General features: G+C 45.8%; 1 pseudogene; it reads left to right on the top strand.

Annotated features, from left to right (window-relative positions):
- Positions 1 to 1,441: 1,441 nt before the first annotated feature.
- LOC105721967 (CDKN2AIP N-terminal-like protein) lies at positions 1,442 to 10,257 on the top strand (annotated as a pseudogene).
- The last annotated feature ends 7,311 nt before the right edge of the window (positions 10,258 to 17,568 follow it).

The following is a 17,568-nucleotide window of genomic DNA, read 5'->3' as shown; positions in this document are numbered from 1 at the left end:
TTGCTGGGGCAGAATGCATGGGTCACCCATCACCTCACACTGTCTTCCTATGATGCGGAGAGTCCCTTGCCCCTGTCCCTCTTCCCTAACAGACCCTGGGATACTGGCCTCCTGCGAGCATGTGCCTGAGGCTGAAATAAAGAAAAGGAGGGCTAAGTGAGCTGGCCAATGTCCAGCTTTCCTCTGGGGTCGGGGCAGCCTGTGGCTTGACTGTGGTTCTCTGCCTGCGATGTGAAGGGCTGGCTGCCACGCCCCGCTGTGAGCCTTAGGACCCGGTGCATGCCTTCTACACTGCTCCATCCTGGAAGTGCTCAGGCAGTAGGTGTGGGTGCCCGGGACCTGCCTGTGGCATGATACCCACACTCACTGAACCACATCCTGCTTTCCTCTCCTGCCTCTCTTTGTTCTTCCCCCAACCCCCACTCAAACTCCCGCTGCCTTTTGACAACAAGGCCCTTTTCTTGGGAACAGAGGGATGGAGGGGTCACCGTCACAGCATCACACACCTCAGACACCCCCGCACAGCCCACTAAGGAGACGTCTTAGGGAAACCTTGGCATCTCCATTGATGGAGGCGCCCTCCTGAGCTTTCCAAAGCTTTAGATCAGAGCCAACATGCTCTTGACAGAGTTATCTGAGCACTGCGATTAGGCCATGGTGAGGAGCGGGAGAGAGCCAGAGACACAGGTGGGGATGCCGGGATTTGGGACAGTCCTCAACGACAGGCCAAAGAAATCAGCAGACCTCCAAAGGCCCTGTAATTTCCACATTGAGCTGTTTTATTGCCTCTTCCTGGTTTGCTGGGCAATTTGCAGATTTGCAGATAAATGGGTGGCAGCCTCCAGAGCTGGAGCTGATCCTGCTCTCTATCTGGGTGAGCTTCTGCCCAGCATTAATTGGGGGCTAATTAATGTCTCTAAGGAGAGGCTTTCAGGCTTCCGTGTGGATTGAAGGATCGCTCCAGCAGGCAGCTACAATGCCAGAGGTGGCCCGGGCCTGTGATGCAGTGAGCAGGCCCTTCATGATGCCAGTAGTTTCCACCAGAGCCAGGCCTGGCTCAATGAGCAGAGAAAAGTCAAGTCACGCACCCGCCTGGGAAGTGCACAGCTCTGGCCTCAGGAGCGCCCCCTGCAACGTCCACGCACGCGGGGCCCACAGACTCACCCCACAGGGTCATCAGGCTTCTCCTTGCACTAGGCTGAGGCTGGCATTTCCTGGCAGAGGAGCTCTCAGGGAAGTCATAGAATCTTGGAGTTTCCATCAGAGGCGGCCTAGGGTGCAGTCCCGTGTCCGACCCCCCGCATCACACCTGTATTCCCCTGCATGGAAAATGCAGGAAGGGCTTTAGAGAGAAGACACGCAACAATAGAGGAAGGCAAATGAGAGATGGGAGCGAACCTGGCGGCACCTACGCTCTCCGGTCAGATGGCAATGCCGCATCATGCCTCCGCGGGAGCTCCAGGGCCTGGCCACTCCCCTCACCTTCTACCTCCTCGAGCAAGGCCAGAGCCACCTTTCCCTCTCACTCCCCGGGCAGAGAAAACGCCGTCAGGAGACCCGAGTTCCTTCCTCCACTCTGGGTGAGTGACCTGAGTGAGTCACATCCCTGCTCTGGGCTTGGTTCCCATCTCTGTTAAATGGTGGAGGGATCACTGGCTGCTCCCACATACTGACACCTCCATGCTGGCTTGAAGGACTGGCATGGAGTAAGGTAATGAATTCCTTCACAGGGCAGAGGGCTTAGCCGGAACACCCAGCAGTCCCCCGCCCCGCCCCTGTGGGTACCATCGAGGATGACTGTCCATCAGGTCCCACCCACACTCTTTAGCCTACACCCCGGTCGCCAAGCCCGCATCTCGCCAGCCACACCCTTGCCTGGTCCTCCAAATGCCCTGCTGGTCTGGTTCACTCTGCCCCAGCTGCCCCATCCAAACCAGCCCCCTGCTCCTTTCCTTACCCTTCACGTTGCACTGGTTTTCTTCAAGGCATGTTTCACTGCAGATACCACAAACCTGGGCATCTGCTTGTTGTCTGCCTCTCTCTCCCTGACAGCAGGAACAGGGTCTGCCTTGATCACTGTGGCACACAGTAAGTGCTCAATAAATACTATTGAACAAGTGAATGCATTAGTGTGCTACCACCCTGTTTTTGCTCCCACAGCTTCCCTGCCTGCCTTTTCTTCTTCCCTTCCATCTGTGCTCTTCACCCCTTCAGATTCCACCTCCCTTGCCTCTGGAAGCTTCCCTGAGCAGCCATCTCCCTGCTTGGAATCCTCTTGCTCTAACACCTGCAGTGCCAGGGGTTCAGCTGGCCTCCTGCACATCATGGTGGGAGCAGAGTGCCGGGGACACAGGCGTGCTCAGAATGTCAGCCCCAGGGCCAAAGGTTGGGACACACAAAGAAAACCGAATGCCACACACATAATTGGCATGGAGGGAAAAAATCTGCTCTTTCTCAAAGCCTCCAGCCCACAGAACTCCATTTGTCCCTTCCGGGTACCACAGATGCTTAGTGACAGCCAAGATCTGTCTTGCAGAAGCAGGAACCAGAGAGTATTTCTGGCCCAATTAAGCATGAGCGCTTGACAAGTAGGAAATGCAGCCTCACCTCTTCGCGTTTCTAATGTGAGAAACATACAGGCTCTGTGCATCTGCACAGTCTTGCTCGCCTTCCTGCAGGTACGTCACACCAGGGGCACGGCGAATCCGCAGGTAACAGGGAACAGTACTGGGCGTGATGAGAGGTGTCTCTAAAGCAATGTGGCTGAATATCGTGTTGACTTGTGGCATCAGTCTCGGCAATATATATGAGTATTGTTTTGCAAATGATCAATATTAGAAAATCAATCGATCATCTCCATTTCAAACGCGTGAGGACTCTTCTCTTCACCGTTCCTATTTATAGCATTGGGTCTATAAGTGCAAACAATGCTGGCAGTAATAAGGCTTCTATTCTTTCTTCTTCCAGGCTTGGCAGATTGCGTGCTGTCAATTTCAGCAGGGAGACCAGATTTGAGACATGATCTCCGGTTCAACACGAGATAGGTCGTTGGATGGAAACTCAGATTAGCTATTAGATAGTCTATTAAGCTACATGCACTTAAAGAACTCCTAAATAAAGCATATCTACTCTCACATAGGGGGTCCATTGGAAACAAGCCCTGTTCAGGGCAGTAAATGTCTGACTCATGTTGAGAAAGATACCACAAGCAAGCAACTTGAGCCCTGGACCCAGAGAGCCTGCCCTCCCATCCTCCCTGTCTTGGCTGGATCCTGCCCTGCCCTGGTCACTGGGAGGCCTGTCTTTGTCCTGTGGGTGTCCAGGTCCCGGCTCAGGAAACCCTGCTGTCCCACCCCACCCTGTGAGCTGCCTCTGCCCCAAAGGCCCCTCCCTGTGGCAGCAGCCCCTTGCCTTCATGTAGACACTGGCCTGGTATGGCACAGGCCCTCCTTTCTCTTGATCTCTCTATGGAAATATAGGAAATGGGCCATTATAGTTAGGAGTGTCTGCATGTGAGACAGGTAAGGTGCTGGTGGATGGGAGGGGAGAGGGGTGGAAATCTGCAAATACCTTGTTCATTTATTTAAGCTCCACGTAGTACTTCATGTATAGCTGGTGGTATTCATTTCTGAATCCGTATCTAGCACAATGTGTGTCATAGTTAAGTTCCAGGAGGAGCTGGGGCTGAATATGAGCATGGTCAGGTAGGTGAGGGAAAAAAAACAGCTTGGGCCATAAGAGTCAAACTAATTACGATATTATTAGTTACCATTAATTAAGGGCTTCCTCTATGCCAGGTATTTTACAGACTTTGAACAGCTGAACCCTCATAGGTCCCCAGTGAAAGAAGCATTATCAGTGTCACATTTCAGATGGGGAAACTAAGGCTCAGAGGGGTTCAGCAACATTCCCAAGGTCACACAGCTTGTGGCACAGCCAGTTGTCAAACTCAGAATAGTCTGACCTCAGCACCTGAGTTCTTGACCTTCATATACTTCTCTTTCTTCCTTTCCTCTCCTCTTAGAAAGAGCAAATGGGAGGGGGTTCCCTCTCTCGGCTTTGGAGCCCCCCTTCCTCTGCCTCTGTATGGGGAAGCTTCTATCTTCTGCATCTCCCCTCTTTCTTGCCTATTAAACACTCCACTCCTTAAAACCACTCCACGTGTGTCCATGTGGTTTTTTTCAGTTCGATGTGAGACAAGAGCCCTGCTGTTCCTCCACTCATCGGAGCCGTATCATTTTGGTGCATTCACCGGGAAAGGAAATTCAGTCATCAGAGTGGTGAACATGGAGCAGAATTCAACTTTAAATCTGTCCTTTAACCTCAAGACTCTCTTCCAGCTACCCTGTCACCAAACTTTCTTTCTCTTTATATCCGCGGTTTCTACCCTTTCTCTGTGTGTCTAATGTGCAGGAATCTTTACAGTTCAGGGAAACAGGTTCATTAGAAAAGATGGCGAATTGCAGCAGGCGGTAACTCAACAGCTTTCTCTATGGTTTCTCTGGCGAGCACATGGTATTTCTAAGCCACCTAGTAGAAATCAAGCTCTAGGCCTCTTCTGAGAACGGGAAGTTTCTGCTTTTAACAGTTAGGAGTAAAATGTCGTCGGCAGCCAATTTTAGTCCCCATATTGTCCCACCAGTGGGAAAACGGCCATTCGATTCCTACGTTCTTTTTTTTTTTTGAGACAGAGTCGCTCTGTCACCCAGGCTGGAGTCCAATGGCGTAATCTCAGCTCACTGCAATCTCAGCTTCCCAGGTTCAAGCAATTCTCTTGCCTCAGCCTCCTGAGTAGCTGAGACTACAGGCATGTGCCACCACGCCCAGCTAATTTTTTGTATTTTTAGTAGAGACAGAGTTTCAGAGTGTTAGGATGGTCTTGATCTCCTGACCTCGTGATCCACCCACCTCGGCCTCCCAAAGTGCTGGGATTCCAGGCATGAGCCACCGTGCCCTGCGATTTCTATATTCTTTTAAGGCATCTATTTTGTCTCCAATTAAGATAGTACTTAATTAGAAAGGAAGTTTTAAGTTTGGAAGTTAACCAGAACTGTTTTAGGGTAAGTGCTTTAGCACGTGCCATAATAGCAGGCAATCTAGCACATTGCCTCCGATAAAGGAGCCTTGCCAAAGACGACACAGTCTCTCCAGAGATTCATTTTTCCGGGAGCCAGGCAAATCACATGGGTTCTAGGAAGTCAAAGGGAAATCACACAAGGCGGGTTAACTAAGGCCGTGTGGGTATGCGTGGTTAGCCCCATCACTTAGTTCATCTGGTCTCATGGGGCACATTTAAGAAACTTTTGGAATCCAGAAACCAGGAGGTAAGACATTCAGAGGACGCTCCTTGTCTTCTCCTCCACTCTGGGTCATACGGAAAGGAAGGAGACTAAGAGGATGCTTTGATTCTTGCTTCTTTTTCTAAATGGGTAATAAATTATCTTCAGCGTGCACCCCTCTGGAGTGCACCCTGCAAAACTGAAACTTCCTTAACCTCAGAACTTCAAAGAAAGCACCTCATTTTCTTTTGCACAAGAGCATGGCATTCCTACTAAACCTCTGCAAGCGTTGTAACATCAACCCAGCTCTTTTAGCAACCATATTGGGCAGGCCCAGAGAAAACAGTTACCCAAAATTTAAAAAAGTAACTTTCAGAGGAATCATCTGAGGGCCCTCCTTATTTGAGGCTCTTCAAGTTCCCTTCTCATTGCAGGACCTTAGGCAAGTAAAGAGAAACTAAGGCCAATTTTCCGATGACCCTGATAGGTACATAGAAGCATTCCAAAATTTAACTCAGGTATTTGATGTCACACAGAGGGATGTTATGCTGCCGCTAAGTCAAATCCTCACTGCAGCTAAAACAGGCAGCTCTGCAAGCAGAAGAGAATTTTGGAGATAAGCAATATGTCCCCTATAGTAAGCCAAAAGGAAAAAGAAAAAAAAATAGAGAAGGTATTGGCGAGACCAGCTCCCAATATATCAATGTGGGTTTAAGATCTCTCAAAGTGACCGAGTGGTCAGTGAAAAAGAAAGAGAGAGACAAGGAAAAAGTTTTCCTTAAAGCTGGACCCCGGGGAGACACCACCTAATTCTGCTCCGTGGAAGTCTGACATTCCCCTGAAAACCTCAGTTTTTTATTATGCTCTTTCAATAGGGGAGGGGGAGCGAGGTTACACAAAGTTTCAGTGATAATCATACAAAAAAAAAAATCTGCAAAAACTGGGGCACAAAAATCACAACGTGGTATTATAAAAGCACAACAATGTAAAGATAACTTTCTGTGTGTCAGCATAGAAATCAAACACCTTAGCAAAAATAGGTTAAACATAAACTTATGATTATCAGCAAGAATACACGGGCTCACAGCTGCAGAGGGAACAGGATCTGACACAGGACAACCAGCCTGACCACAAAAACTGCAAGAGGAGGGGCCTCCAAGCAGGCCTGGGGGAGCAGTGGAAGAAGAAAGATTTTACATCCTTAACCACAGAGACAGACGCCCCTCATGCGTCCGTTTATATGCTCCCCATAAGGGTCGCATTCCCTTTCCAGGGCCATAATCAATATGCCTTTCCTCGGAAAGCAATCTAGGTAATAGGCCTCTCCATTACACGTCCTTTTATAGGCTCTCAGCAACGAGAAGCCCGTTACATGCTGTCATCTCTCTCTCGCAGTCAAGCTATGTGGTTAGCCCCATTCACAGAGTTCCTGTTTTTATCAGAACAGCTCAGCAGAGCCAAAGTCACAAGTCACATCTCAGCGTTTCACATTATTCTTCATTTTCTCAAATATAATCGATACAGTAAGTAACAAGCATCACAAAGCAAATAACTCATTTCGGGGAAACCAAATTCTAAGAGAATTTGCAGGTTAAAAATCAACAACAATTTCTTCTTGTTATTGCAGCTAGCTCAGGTTTTGCCAATTCTTCCAGGAGCCTGGGGTTGCTCGGTCACCACAGAGGGGTCCAGAGTATTGCCAGCAAGAAGGCAAAGAAATAAGGGCAACACCATTCCTAATAGGGAGAGAGGCAATCCCTTTTAAGAACCCTAACTGGAATTCCCTTCTACGGTGTTTTCCCTTCTTTCATGGTTTAAATGGCTTCTGTCTCTTTTATAATGTTCTTCCAACCTGGGAAAAGTTCGTTTTCCAAACCTTAAAATGTTTGGCTTAGAGTTGAGCTAGGGAGAAGAGAACCCAGAAGTCTAATATGCGGGCAAAAGGGTAAACATTTCTTACTACTTGGGCTTTTGGCTTCTCTCTCCTTGTGCAAACTGGTAAAAGGAATAGTAAGGATCATTGTTTATATTCTCCTTAAATTTATAATTAATCAAAAGGTTTGTGAGGTTGGTCTTAAGCCATAAACAATCTGGTGTGCTTTGCATATCTTTCTGCATGATTCTGTCAAAGACAGAATATCTGATCTCTGCAGGCCCAGAACCCCATAAGCCTGCTGTTCAAGGCAGCCCAACAAAATGGTCAGTAACACGCTTGGCTACAGGCCTCCATCTGGTTTCGTGTCCTTGGGAACAAGACCTGTAACCACGTGGTTATCGTTTTAGTCTCTGCCATTTTACAATGGCGGCTGTCTTCTTGAGCTAAGTCAGTTCCTGGGTGAAGGCCACAAAATCACATAAGCCAGTTTGTCAATCTGGATAGTTCCAGGTAACCCATCAGGGCAGGGTTTACAAAATATCCTAAGCACTAATCTTGAGAGCAGTTTAGGGAGGGTCAGGATCTTGTAGCCTCAGCTGCCTGGCTCCTGGGTCATGGTTTCTAATTCTGTGGCTAGTTTCTTGGTCTGGTCCCCAGGCAAGAGGGAAGTATATCTTGGGAAGCAGCTGTTGTCTTCTTTGTTTTAGACTGTAGCCTGTAAATCCAGCTCCTCCCAAAGTTGGTTCAGCCTATGCCCAGGGATGGTCAGGACAGCTTGAGAGCTGGGAACAAAATGCAGTTGTTTGAGTCAAATCTCTTTCACTGTTTCAGTCACAATTTTGCAGTAACAGTTTCAGAAACTGCCTGTCACTCCTTTAAAAATATCTTGTACACTTGCCGTTAAGTCATAACCTGATTAAGGCTTGTAAGTTTCACCTGTAAGGTTAGTTTTTGTAAAGTTCAAAAGCCAAAAATATTAACTGTTTGGCATGGCTAAAGTCAAGTAACAGGGATTTAAAAGGATTTTCTTAAAAAGCGGTCAGCTTAATTAAAAGTGAATATTCAAGTTATAGATATATTTACGAGGCTTTTATGTTTTTCTCTTCTTGGATCTTGTGTTTCTGGAAAAAGGCGGCTCTTTTCTTCTCAGTTGACTGAATTATTCTTCTCCATTTTTTTTTTTTTTTTGTCTTACCACTCTTAATGCAAGCATGAGAGGCCTTAAGATAACTTCTGGTGGCATGGGACTCCTTGGAAAAGACAGAGGAGGCTCCACAGACCCTGTTTTGGGGGAAAAAAAACTCTGTTTTCCTCATGAAACCCCAGGAATTAAAAGCAGATAGATCCCTCTCAAAATCAAAGGCTCTGTTCTGTTTTGCATTGTGTTATCTGACAGTTTTGAGTTTTGGGGGTTGCAGAAATTATTTTGCATTATGGAAGAACTTTGGTGTCTAATAACCAGGTAGAAAATACACTGTAAGCAATGGCTAATAGTAGTTATAAATCAGAGAAGCACGCTCTTGGCCACCTGGAAGATAAGGAAACATCCCCACCCCGCAGTGGGAGATGAGAATCAGCCCATCAGGAATGGGCCGATTACAAAATAAGCCACTTGGCCTTGGGTTGCCTTGCAATGAAACGCATGGTAGAAGCACTACACGTTTTCTCCCATAGTATCTATATGGTCTTTTCATAAATCGAGCATTGAAATAAAAGCGTAGCAACAAGATCTTAAGACACTAATCTGCCCTTTAGTAAAAGGGCTATAAAAGGTTTGTAAAGATCATGGTCAAATTTGTTAGGATTAGATAGAATGATCTATAAGGTTTCATTTAAACTAATTTCGGTTAACATTAACAAACTAATGCAAGGGTAAAATTTGGCTTTTAACAGAATTTTCATGTCATAGTAAAGGCTAATGAAAGGTTTTTGTCTTCTGAGTCATCGTTTTGGCAAAATAACTTATGGCAATCTAGAAATTGTCCTTCTTGATGCCTGGATTTTGGATGGTTCAGAGGGCCTCTGAAAGATTCAGAAAAGAGTTAAACAGTATTATTTGACATGTTTAGTCACATTAGATTGCCAAAATTATTTCCAATATTCTTTAAGTTATATTTTGGTGAATAATACTATGTTCCAAAATTGTATGGGATTTCTAAAATTCTAATGTCTAAGTATATGCTATCAATCATAGTTAAGGGGAAAGTTATTGTAAACCATGGAAATAAACTTTTTTGTCAGTCATGTTTTTAACTGTAACTATCCTGGAATTTGCCTTTGACAGACAATTGTTTATAATCAAGCTATATTAAGGACTTTAACAGATGCTCTCAAATGCAAGTTTTTAATAGCTTTGAAGATTGTAACATTGGAATAGCGAAACAATGTACAGGACTCATAAAGATCTAACATATTCACAAATATCAACCAAAACAAGAGTTACTAAGTGGACTGCACTCAGAAAGTTAAAGAAAACTTTTTGACTTTTGATTAGAATATTGCTGATTCTTGTTTTGTTTTTCAGTGTCAAGGAAACTTATTTTAAACTATTTACATCCTTTAATAATTGAGAAAGGTATACTCCTGTGAACAAAATTTGGAGTATGTTTATTTTTTCTGCCTGGTTCCTCTAGAATTTGGAAACTATCTGTGAGTACTCTTAACTTATGGCAATATAGTTGCTTGCATCAGTGCAATAAGAATCCATGTTTCTGAAGGTGGCAGGCTATCTGGTCCTTGGCTGAGGCGGACACCATAGTTGGTGGCAAGGCTGCTGTCACGGTTGAGGAGCTGGTCTCAGGAATGCGGCAGGTGGCCGACTTTGCAGAGCAGTTCCACTTCCACTCAGAGGTGAGAGTCAATGGAAGGCCTGCATGGAATTCATCCTATGCCACCTGCCTGACTACTGCGACCCACCCAACGGCACAAACTGCTGTCCAGGTCTGGGCTGTCTCCATGGTCTGAACCAGCCACCTCTTCCTGGGCTGCAGTTACAATAAAAACCTTTTAGACAAGGTGATGAAAATGGCTGATGGGATTGAAGTGGAAGACCTGCAACAATTTACTACCAGAAGTGAGTTATTGGAAAACCATCAAAGTTAAGCCAGAAGATTTATCACATTTTCATCATCAGCTCCCGGATTAGGAAGGAGGCTGGGATGAATGTGACATAGACCACAGCAGCTCTCTTAGGACTCCTAGTATTACCAACATAAAGAGGCAGGTGGAATGAGACAGACTCTGTCTAGATTGGCTTTTTTAACATTCTCATTTTTACAGTAGTTATCACTGTAAAAGTATGGATGCATATTTATGTATTTATAATCATGCACTCAAAGATGCGTTCATCAACATAGAAAAGCCCTCTTTTCTATTTTCAGGGTTTTTTCTTATTAACAAGGTCTCACTCTGTCACTCGGGCGGGGGTACAGAGGTGCAGTTTTGGCTTATTGCAGCCTCATACTCCTGGGCTCATATTTTCAGTTTTTAAATGTCAGAATTTTTGTTTAAAATACCTTTTTGGGCCGGCGCAGTGGCTCATGCCTGTAATAATCCCAGCACTTTGGGAGGCCTAGGTGGGTGGATCATCTGAGGTTGGGAGTTTGAGACCAGCTTGGCCAGCATGATGAAACCCCGTCTCTACTAAAAATACAGAAAAGATTAGCTGGGCATGGTAAGGGTGTCTGTGATGCCAGTTGCTTGGGAGGCTGGGGCAGGAGAATCGTTTGAACCTGAGAGGCGGAAGTTGCAGCGAGCCAAGATCGCACCATTGCACTCCATCCTGGACGACAAAAGTGAAACCCGTCTCAAAAAAATAAAAATTTAAATTTAAAAAAATCCATTTTTCTTGTCAACAGGATGCAGTTGGAAAAACTGGCTCTTTTACCAAGGCTTTGACTGAAAAGGTGTTTTTCCCTTTAAGGAATCAAGCTTGACAAGCAGAGCCAATAAAAGCCCCTTGGGGAGAACTGGCCTCATACCTTGTCTACCCAGTCCCTACACAGGGTTCCTAACCTGTGGTCAGTAAAGAATGTCACTTTCTAACAGGTCTGGAAGCTCCGAGTTTATCTTGGGACATCAAAAGGAGATAATCATCCAACTCACAGAAACAATCAAATTCCAAGTGGTGCTGCAAACTGAACACACACGGACACGCCATTCTTCCGAGGACCCTTAGCTCAACCCCAGGAGAAGCCCTAGCTGCTGTTCCCCATCCAACACTACTTTCCAGCAGGAAGTAGCCAGAAAGAATCGTCACCCCAAATCCCCTAAAGCAGTTGATGTGATATCGCCAGAGGGAGAAATGTGGTAGATATTATTGAGAAATTACTTTAGTCAGGTAGAGAGGAAAAGGGATCTTTGGGAAGTTTTCATTTTTTAAACCATCTCCAGAAAGTTTCTTGTAAAGCCCTGGCTGTTAGAACCAGGCGGGCAACCTCTGATATGCAAATACAGTCGATTAGAAACTGGGTCCACCCAATATGCCAATTCCCAGGGTCTTCCTCCTCTCGACTCACAAGTTCCTGGCAACATGGCGGCCCTCACATATCCCCACATGTGTACATCACGGTGCTCTATATTTGCATATTAAAAGGCTAGGGTGGAACAGCCAGATTTTTCTTTCTTTCTTTCTTTTTTTGTGAGACACAGTCTTGCTCTTGTCACCCAGGCTGGAGTGCAATGGCACAATCTGGGCTTACTGCAACCTCTGCCTCCTGGATTCAAGCAATTCTCCTGCTTCAGCCTCCCAAGTAGCTGGGATTACAGGTGCGTGCCACCATGCCAGGGTAATTCTTTTTGTATTTGTAGTAGAGATGAGGTTTCGCCATGTTGGCCAGGCAGGTCTCAAACTCCTGACCTCAGGTGATCTGCTCACCTCAGCCTCCCAAAGTGCTGGGATTACAGGCATGAGCCACCATGGCCGATTTTTCACAGGCTATGTGAATGACATGCCTAGTCAAACCAATCCCCTGAACCCTATGCAAATAAGACACTGCCTCCTCCAGCCTCTATATACATACCTGGCTGGTTTCTGCCCCACATGAGGTTCCCTCTCTCAGCTTTGGAGCCCCCGCTCTGTGTAAGGGGGAGCTTCTATCTTCTGCCTTCTCCCATCTTTCTTGCCTATTAAACCCTCCACTCCTTAAAACCACACCAAAAATAAATAAATAAAATGCAAATGGACAGGGTCAGGGACAGGAACCTGAGGTCAGCGACCTGACAAGCCCCTGGGGAAGCCTCAGGAGGATGTGATTCCGATGAGAAAACAGCTCTAGAAATGAGACCTGTTTTTCTACCTAACAAAAGCTCAGCAGAACCAATGAGGACTGCTGATCAGCTGGTGTGCACCCATACAGCTGACCTGTGGATAAAATGTTGAAGCATATTCCCACAAGTTAGCAAGTAGCTGCTACCGTGACATCTCTCTGCCTAGGCCCCATCAACCTGACCACTCAGGACCCTCCAGTGGAATCCCGGAGCTTCCCCAGTCCCACACTCAAGGGTTAGCACCTGGCCCTGCAAGAGGCTCTAGGACCCTGCTCCAGGGAGAGGGCCCAAAGTTTGGTCCATTCCCAGTCACACCAGTTTTTCATTGTTTTGAAATTCCCTCTGGGTCCAGCCCTCTCATGGAAACTTATGGTCTGAAACAGCTCCTGGGATCCGGGATGAGGCAGTCCTCCTTAACCAGACCCCAGGGGAAAGTTGCATCTGTAGGCTATGGGATCAGTCTCTACAGGCACAGAAGGAGTGGTCCCCAAAGCAGGGAGTTCACTGGGGCAGCCTTCTCTCTTTCAGTGACTCCTGTAACCAGGCCAGGCATCACCACTCATGCCTACGGCAAGTTATAGGACCCTGGTGAGCCAGACTGGCTGGAAGAATGGTCTAGGGGAGAGTTCTACAGTGGCTGGAAGGGATCTGAAGTCAAAAAGTCAGAAGTCAAAGCTATCTGTGGCATGGAGCAAGGCCACAGAGAGGGAAATGAGCCTCAAAGGCAGAAGCTAGAAGAGTAAGAACAATTTGGCTTTTGGGAGGTGGGTCAGAGCCTATGATCCCAAACCAAAGATGTGAATAGCATAAGTGTGCCTGGTATACAGTCAGCAGCCCCTAAGACACAGATGGGTGGAGGCCTAAGGACCCAGCACATCCTGAAAAGCTACAAGGAAGGAAAGTAGCTGTGTCTGAGGAAAAGGACACGTCTTTGCTATCAGCAAGGACAGCACGGGTCTCTCCTCCCGCCCCCAAAGCCCCTAACTTAAACCAAATGTATCTCCCATCCCCACATTCTGTGTCAAAATGGGATCAGATTTTATGTAGCAGACCCCATAAAAGGGACAAAGCCCTGTAGACTCCACTCTGCTCAGCTCCACCCTCCCAGGTCTGCTGTTTGCTTCCCAGCTTCAAATTGCATTAGTGTGTGGTTCAATGGATGTTTTATTACAGTTGGAATTAAATAACTCAAAGATGGATCCAGTGGGCTGACGGAAAACAGAAGTTTAATGAAAGGAAGTAACAGAGCCGATCTCGTTCCAGAATTGCAAGACGTACTGAAACTCCCAGCAGGGCCTGGTGATGACGTCCTTCTCATGTTTTCTCTTTGAGCTTTCCTCCCTGCAAGGCTTGTGCCCACAAGGGCGCTTCACATGACTCACCCCTCAGTGTGGCAGCCGGCAGGTAGCAGAGGCAGTGGGCTGAGTCACAGTCAAGTCTCCCAGCCACCACAAAACTCAGGGAATATCAAGCCCAGAATTTCCGTCCCTACCATCGAAGCATTGCTGAAGGGGATTGCCCTTTTTTTTCTTTTACTTTTTTTTTTTTCCTCTTGTCCTGAGGTTCTACGGGCAAGCAGCTAACCCTCCTAAAAAAGACTCTAAATTAGGGCCTGGAATCCTGCAGTGCTGAGTGTAGCCAAGACTTGTGTGGCAATTGGAAGGGGTCTATGAGGAGGGAGAGTTAGAGTGCAATGGTGCAATTTCGGCTCACTGCAATCTCTGCCTCCCAGAGTCAAGTGATTACAGGCAACTGCCACCACATCCGGCTACTTTTGTATTTTTTTTAGTAGAGACAAGGTTTCTCCATGTTGATCAGGCTGGTCTTGAACTCCCTACCTCAGGTGATCTGCCCGCCCTGGCCTCCCAAAGTGCTGGGATTACAGGCGTGAGCCACCGCACCTGGCCTTAATTTTTGTATTTTTAGTAGAGACACGGTTTCACCATTTTGGCCAGGCTGATCTCCAACTCCTGGCCTCAAGTGATCTGCCCACCTCAGCCTCCCAAAATGCTGGGATTACAGGCGTGAGCCACTGCACCTGGCTCATAGAAATAAATTTAACCAAAGAGGTGAAAGGTTTCTACAAGGAAAATGATGAAACACTGATGAAAGAAATTGAAAAGGACACCAAAAAATGGAAAGTTATTCCATAATCATGAAGTGGAAGAATTAATATTGTTAAAATGTCAATACTACCCAAAGTGATCTACAGATTCAATGCAATCCCAATCAAAATACCAATGCTATTCTTCCTAGAAATATAAAAAAACAATTCCAAAATAAGTATGTAAACACGAATACCCCTAATAGTCTAAGCAAGCCTGAGCAAAAAGAATAAAGCTGGCAGCATCATATTGCCTGACTTCAAAATATACTACAAAGATATAGTAACAAGAACAGCATAATCCTGGCACAAAAACAGACACATAGACCAATGGAATAGAATAGAGAAAACAGTAGTAAATCCATGCATTTACAGCCAACTCATTTTTGACAAAAGCATCAAGAATATACATTAAGGAAATATGTAATTGTTTTTAATTTTAATAAATGGTGCTGGAAAAACTGGATATCCATATGCAGAATAATAAAACTAAACCCCTATCTCTCACCGTATACAGAAATCAAATCAAAATTGATTAAAGATGTAAATTAAGACCGGAAACTATAAAACTACTAAAAGAAAACTTTGGGGAAACACTTCAGGACATTGGTCTGGGCAAAGATATTTTGGGTAAGACTTCAAAAAGCACAGACAAGGAAAGCAAAAATAGACAAATGAGATTGCATCAAACTAAAAAGCTTCCGCACAGCAAAGGTAACAATCAACAAAGTGAAGAGACAAACTACAGAACGCGAGAAAATACGTGCAAACTATCCATCCAACAGGAGAGTAGCACCCGGAAAACAGAAGGAACTCAAACAACGTAACAGCAAAAAAACCACAAATGATCAGATTTTTAAATGGGCAAAAGATCTGAATAGACAGTTCTTGAAACATACAAATGAACCACAGATATAGGAAAGAATGCTCAACATCACTAATGAGCAGAGAAATGTAAATCAAACCACAAAGAGATATCATCTCACACCAGTTAAAATGACTTTTATCAAAAAGACAAAAACAACAGACGCTGGCAGAGATGTGGAGAAAGGGCAAGTCTTACACACTGTTGGTAGGAATGTTAAATTGGTACAGTCACTGTGGAAAACAGTATGGAGCTTCCTAAAAAACTGGAAATAGAACTACCATATGATCCAGCAATCCTACTGCTGGGTATAAATCCAAAAGAAAGGAAATTAATGTATCAAAAAGATATCTGCACCCTCATGTTTTCTGCAGCACTATTCAGAATACCCAGGATATGGAATCTACCTAAGTGTCCATCAACTGATGAACGGATGGACGATGTGGTGTCTATACACAACGGCATATTTCTGAGCCATTTCAGAGTAAAATCCTGTCATTGGCACAACATGAATGGAACTGGAGGTCGTTATGTTAAATAAAATAAGCCAGCTACAAAAGACAGATATCGCATGTTCTCACTTATATGTGGGAGCTAAAAACATGGATCTCGGCCAGGTGCAGTGCTCACATCTGTAATCCCAGCACTCTGGGAGGCCGAGGTGGGAGAATCACCCGAGGTCAGGAGTTCGAGATCAGCCTGGCCACGTGGTAAAACCCCGTCTCTACCAAAAATACAAAAATTAGCTAGGTGTGGTGGCACACACCTGTAATCCCAGCTACTTGGGAGGCTGAGGCAGGAGAATGGCTTGAACCCGGGAGGCAGAGGTTGCAGTGAGCCAAGATCATGCCATGGCACTCTAGCCTGGGCGACAGAGCAAGACTCTGTCTCAAAAAACAAAACAAAGCAAACAAAAAAAGTGGACCTCATGGAGATAGAGTAGACTGGTGGTTACCAGAGGCTGGGAAGGGAACGGGGAAGGTGGGGTTGAAGAGAGGTTGATTAAAGGATACAAAAGTACAGTTAGATCAAATGAATAAGACTTAGTGTTTAATAGTACAGGAGGGTGACTATGGTTAATCATAATTTATTATTGACTTCAAAATGGCTAGAAGAAAAGAATTCAAATGTTCCTAACAAAGAAAAGTTAAAATTTTGAGGCAATGGCTATCCCAGTTACCCTGATTTGCTCATCACACGTTGTATGCATGTATCAAAATAGCACAGGTGTCCCCAAAATATGTACAACTTTATGTATCAATAACAAATTATTTTAACTGTTTTTAATTTAAAAAATGAGTTGGTAACCAAGGTCTCTGTGTCAAAGGGTCACAGTCACAGGCCAAAGAATGAAGGATGGTTCGAGGCATCCATCATGCATTTATTGTAGGACTTTCTCCTCAGTTCAGCTAAAAAAGAGATCCTGGTCACACGGTCATGAAAGATTAAGCTCAGACACTTTGAAGGGTGAGAAAAATGGAATTTATTGGGAAAAAAGGGAAATGGGGACTCTCAGCAGAGCGAGAGTCCCGCTAGTAAGGCTTCCTGCCTCACAGATTGAATCCCAGTTTCCACCCCAGGACAGGAGAGGCCAGGCTCCTCCCTCTACAAACAGTGGACCTTCCCCAGGCTCCACCCCAGGGTGCCCTTCTCCCGGAACTCAGGCCAGTTGGAGGTTCTCCAGTGACCTCTTTCTAGCTGGCTGCCTCACATTCCCTCATTTATTCAGCAGATGACCACCAAGCACACACCCTGCGCCAGGCACAGCTCAGGCACCAGCTAAGGGACACCAGCAAGGAGCACAGAGCTCAGTTCTGAGCTGTCCGGCTTCCTCACTGGCTTCCTGCCCAGAGCCAAGGCAGGTTTCAGAGCGCCAGCAGACTGGCCACTGAGAGGCAGCCATAGGAACACCCGGGGTCAGGCAGCAGCTGATGGAGTTTGAGCGCCTCTTGCTTCTGGCGGCCCCTCCTGCATCCTCACAGCACACATTGGCTTTCCCAAGTTAAAACTAACTCATTTTTCTGCTTCCTACCGACCCCTACCCCACTTGAACACATTCACTTAGCCTACAAAGTAGAGAGAGAATATCTGAAACAGACAAATTTGAAATTTAAAGGACAACAATGAGACCTCTGTAATGAGGAATGTTGGCTTTAGTGAGAAGAATTAAAGGGTT

Source organism: Aotus nancymaae, unplaced genomic scaffold, assembly GCF_030222135.1.
Source record: "Aotus nancymaae isolate 86718 unplaced genomic scaffold, 86718_ANA_hifiasm-v0.15.2.pri h1tg000032l_0, whole genome shotgun sequence".
In the NCBI taxonomy this organism is placed as follows: domain Eukaryota; kingdom Metazoa; phylum Chordata; class Mammalia; order Primates; family Aotidae; genus Aotus; species Aotus nancymaae.
Note: the sequence above shows the minus strand (reverse complement) of the source record. Positions and strands in the feature narration are given on the sequence as shown.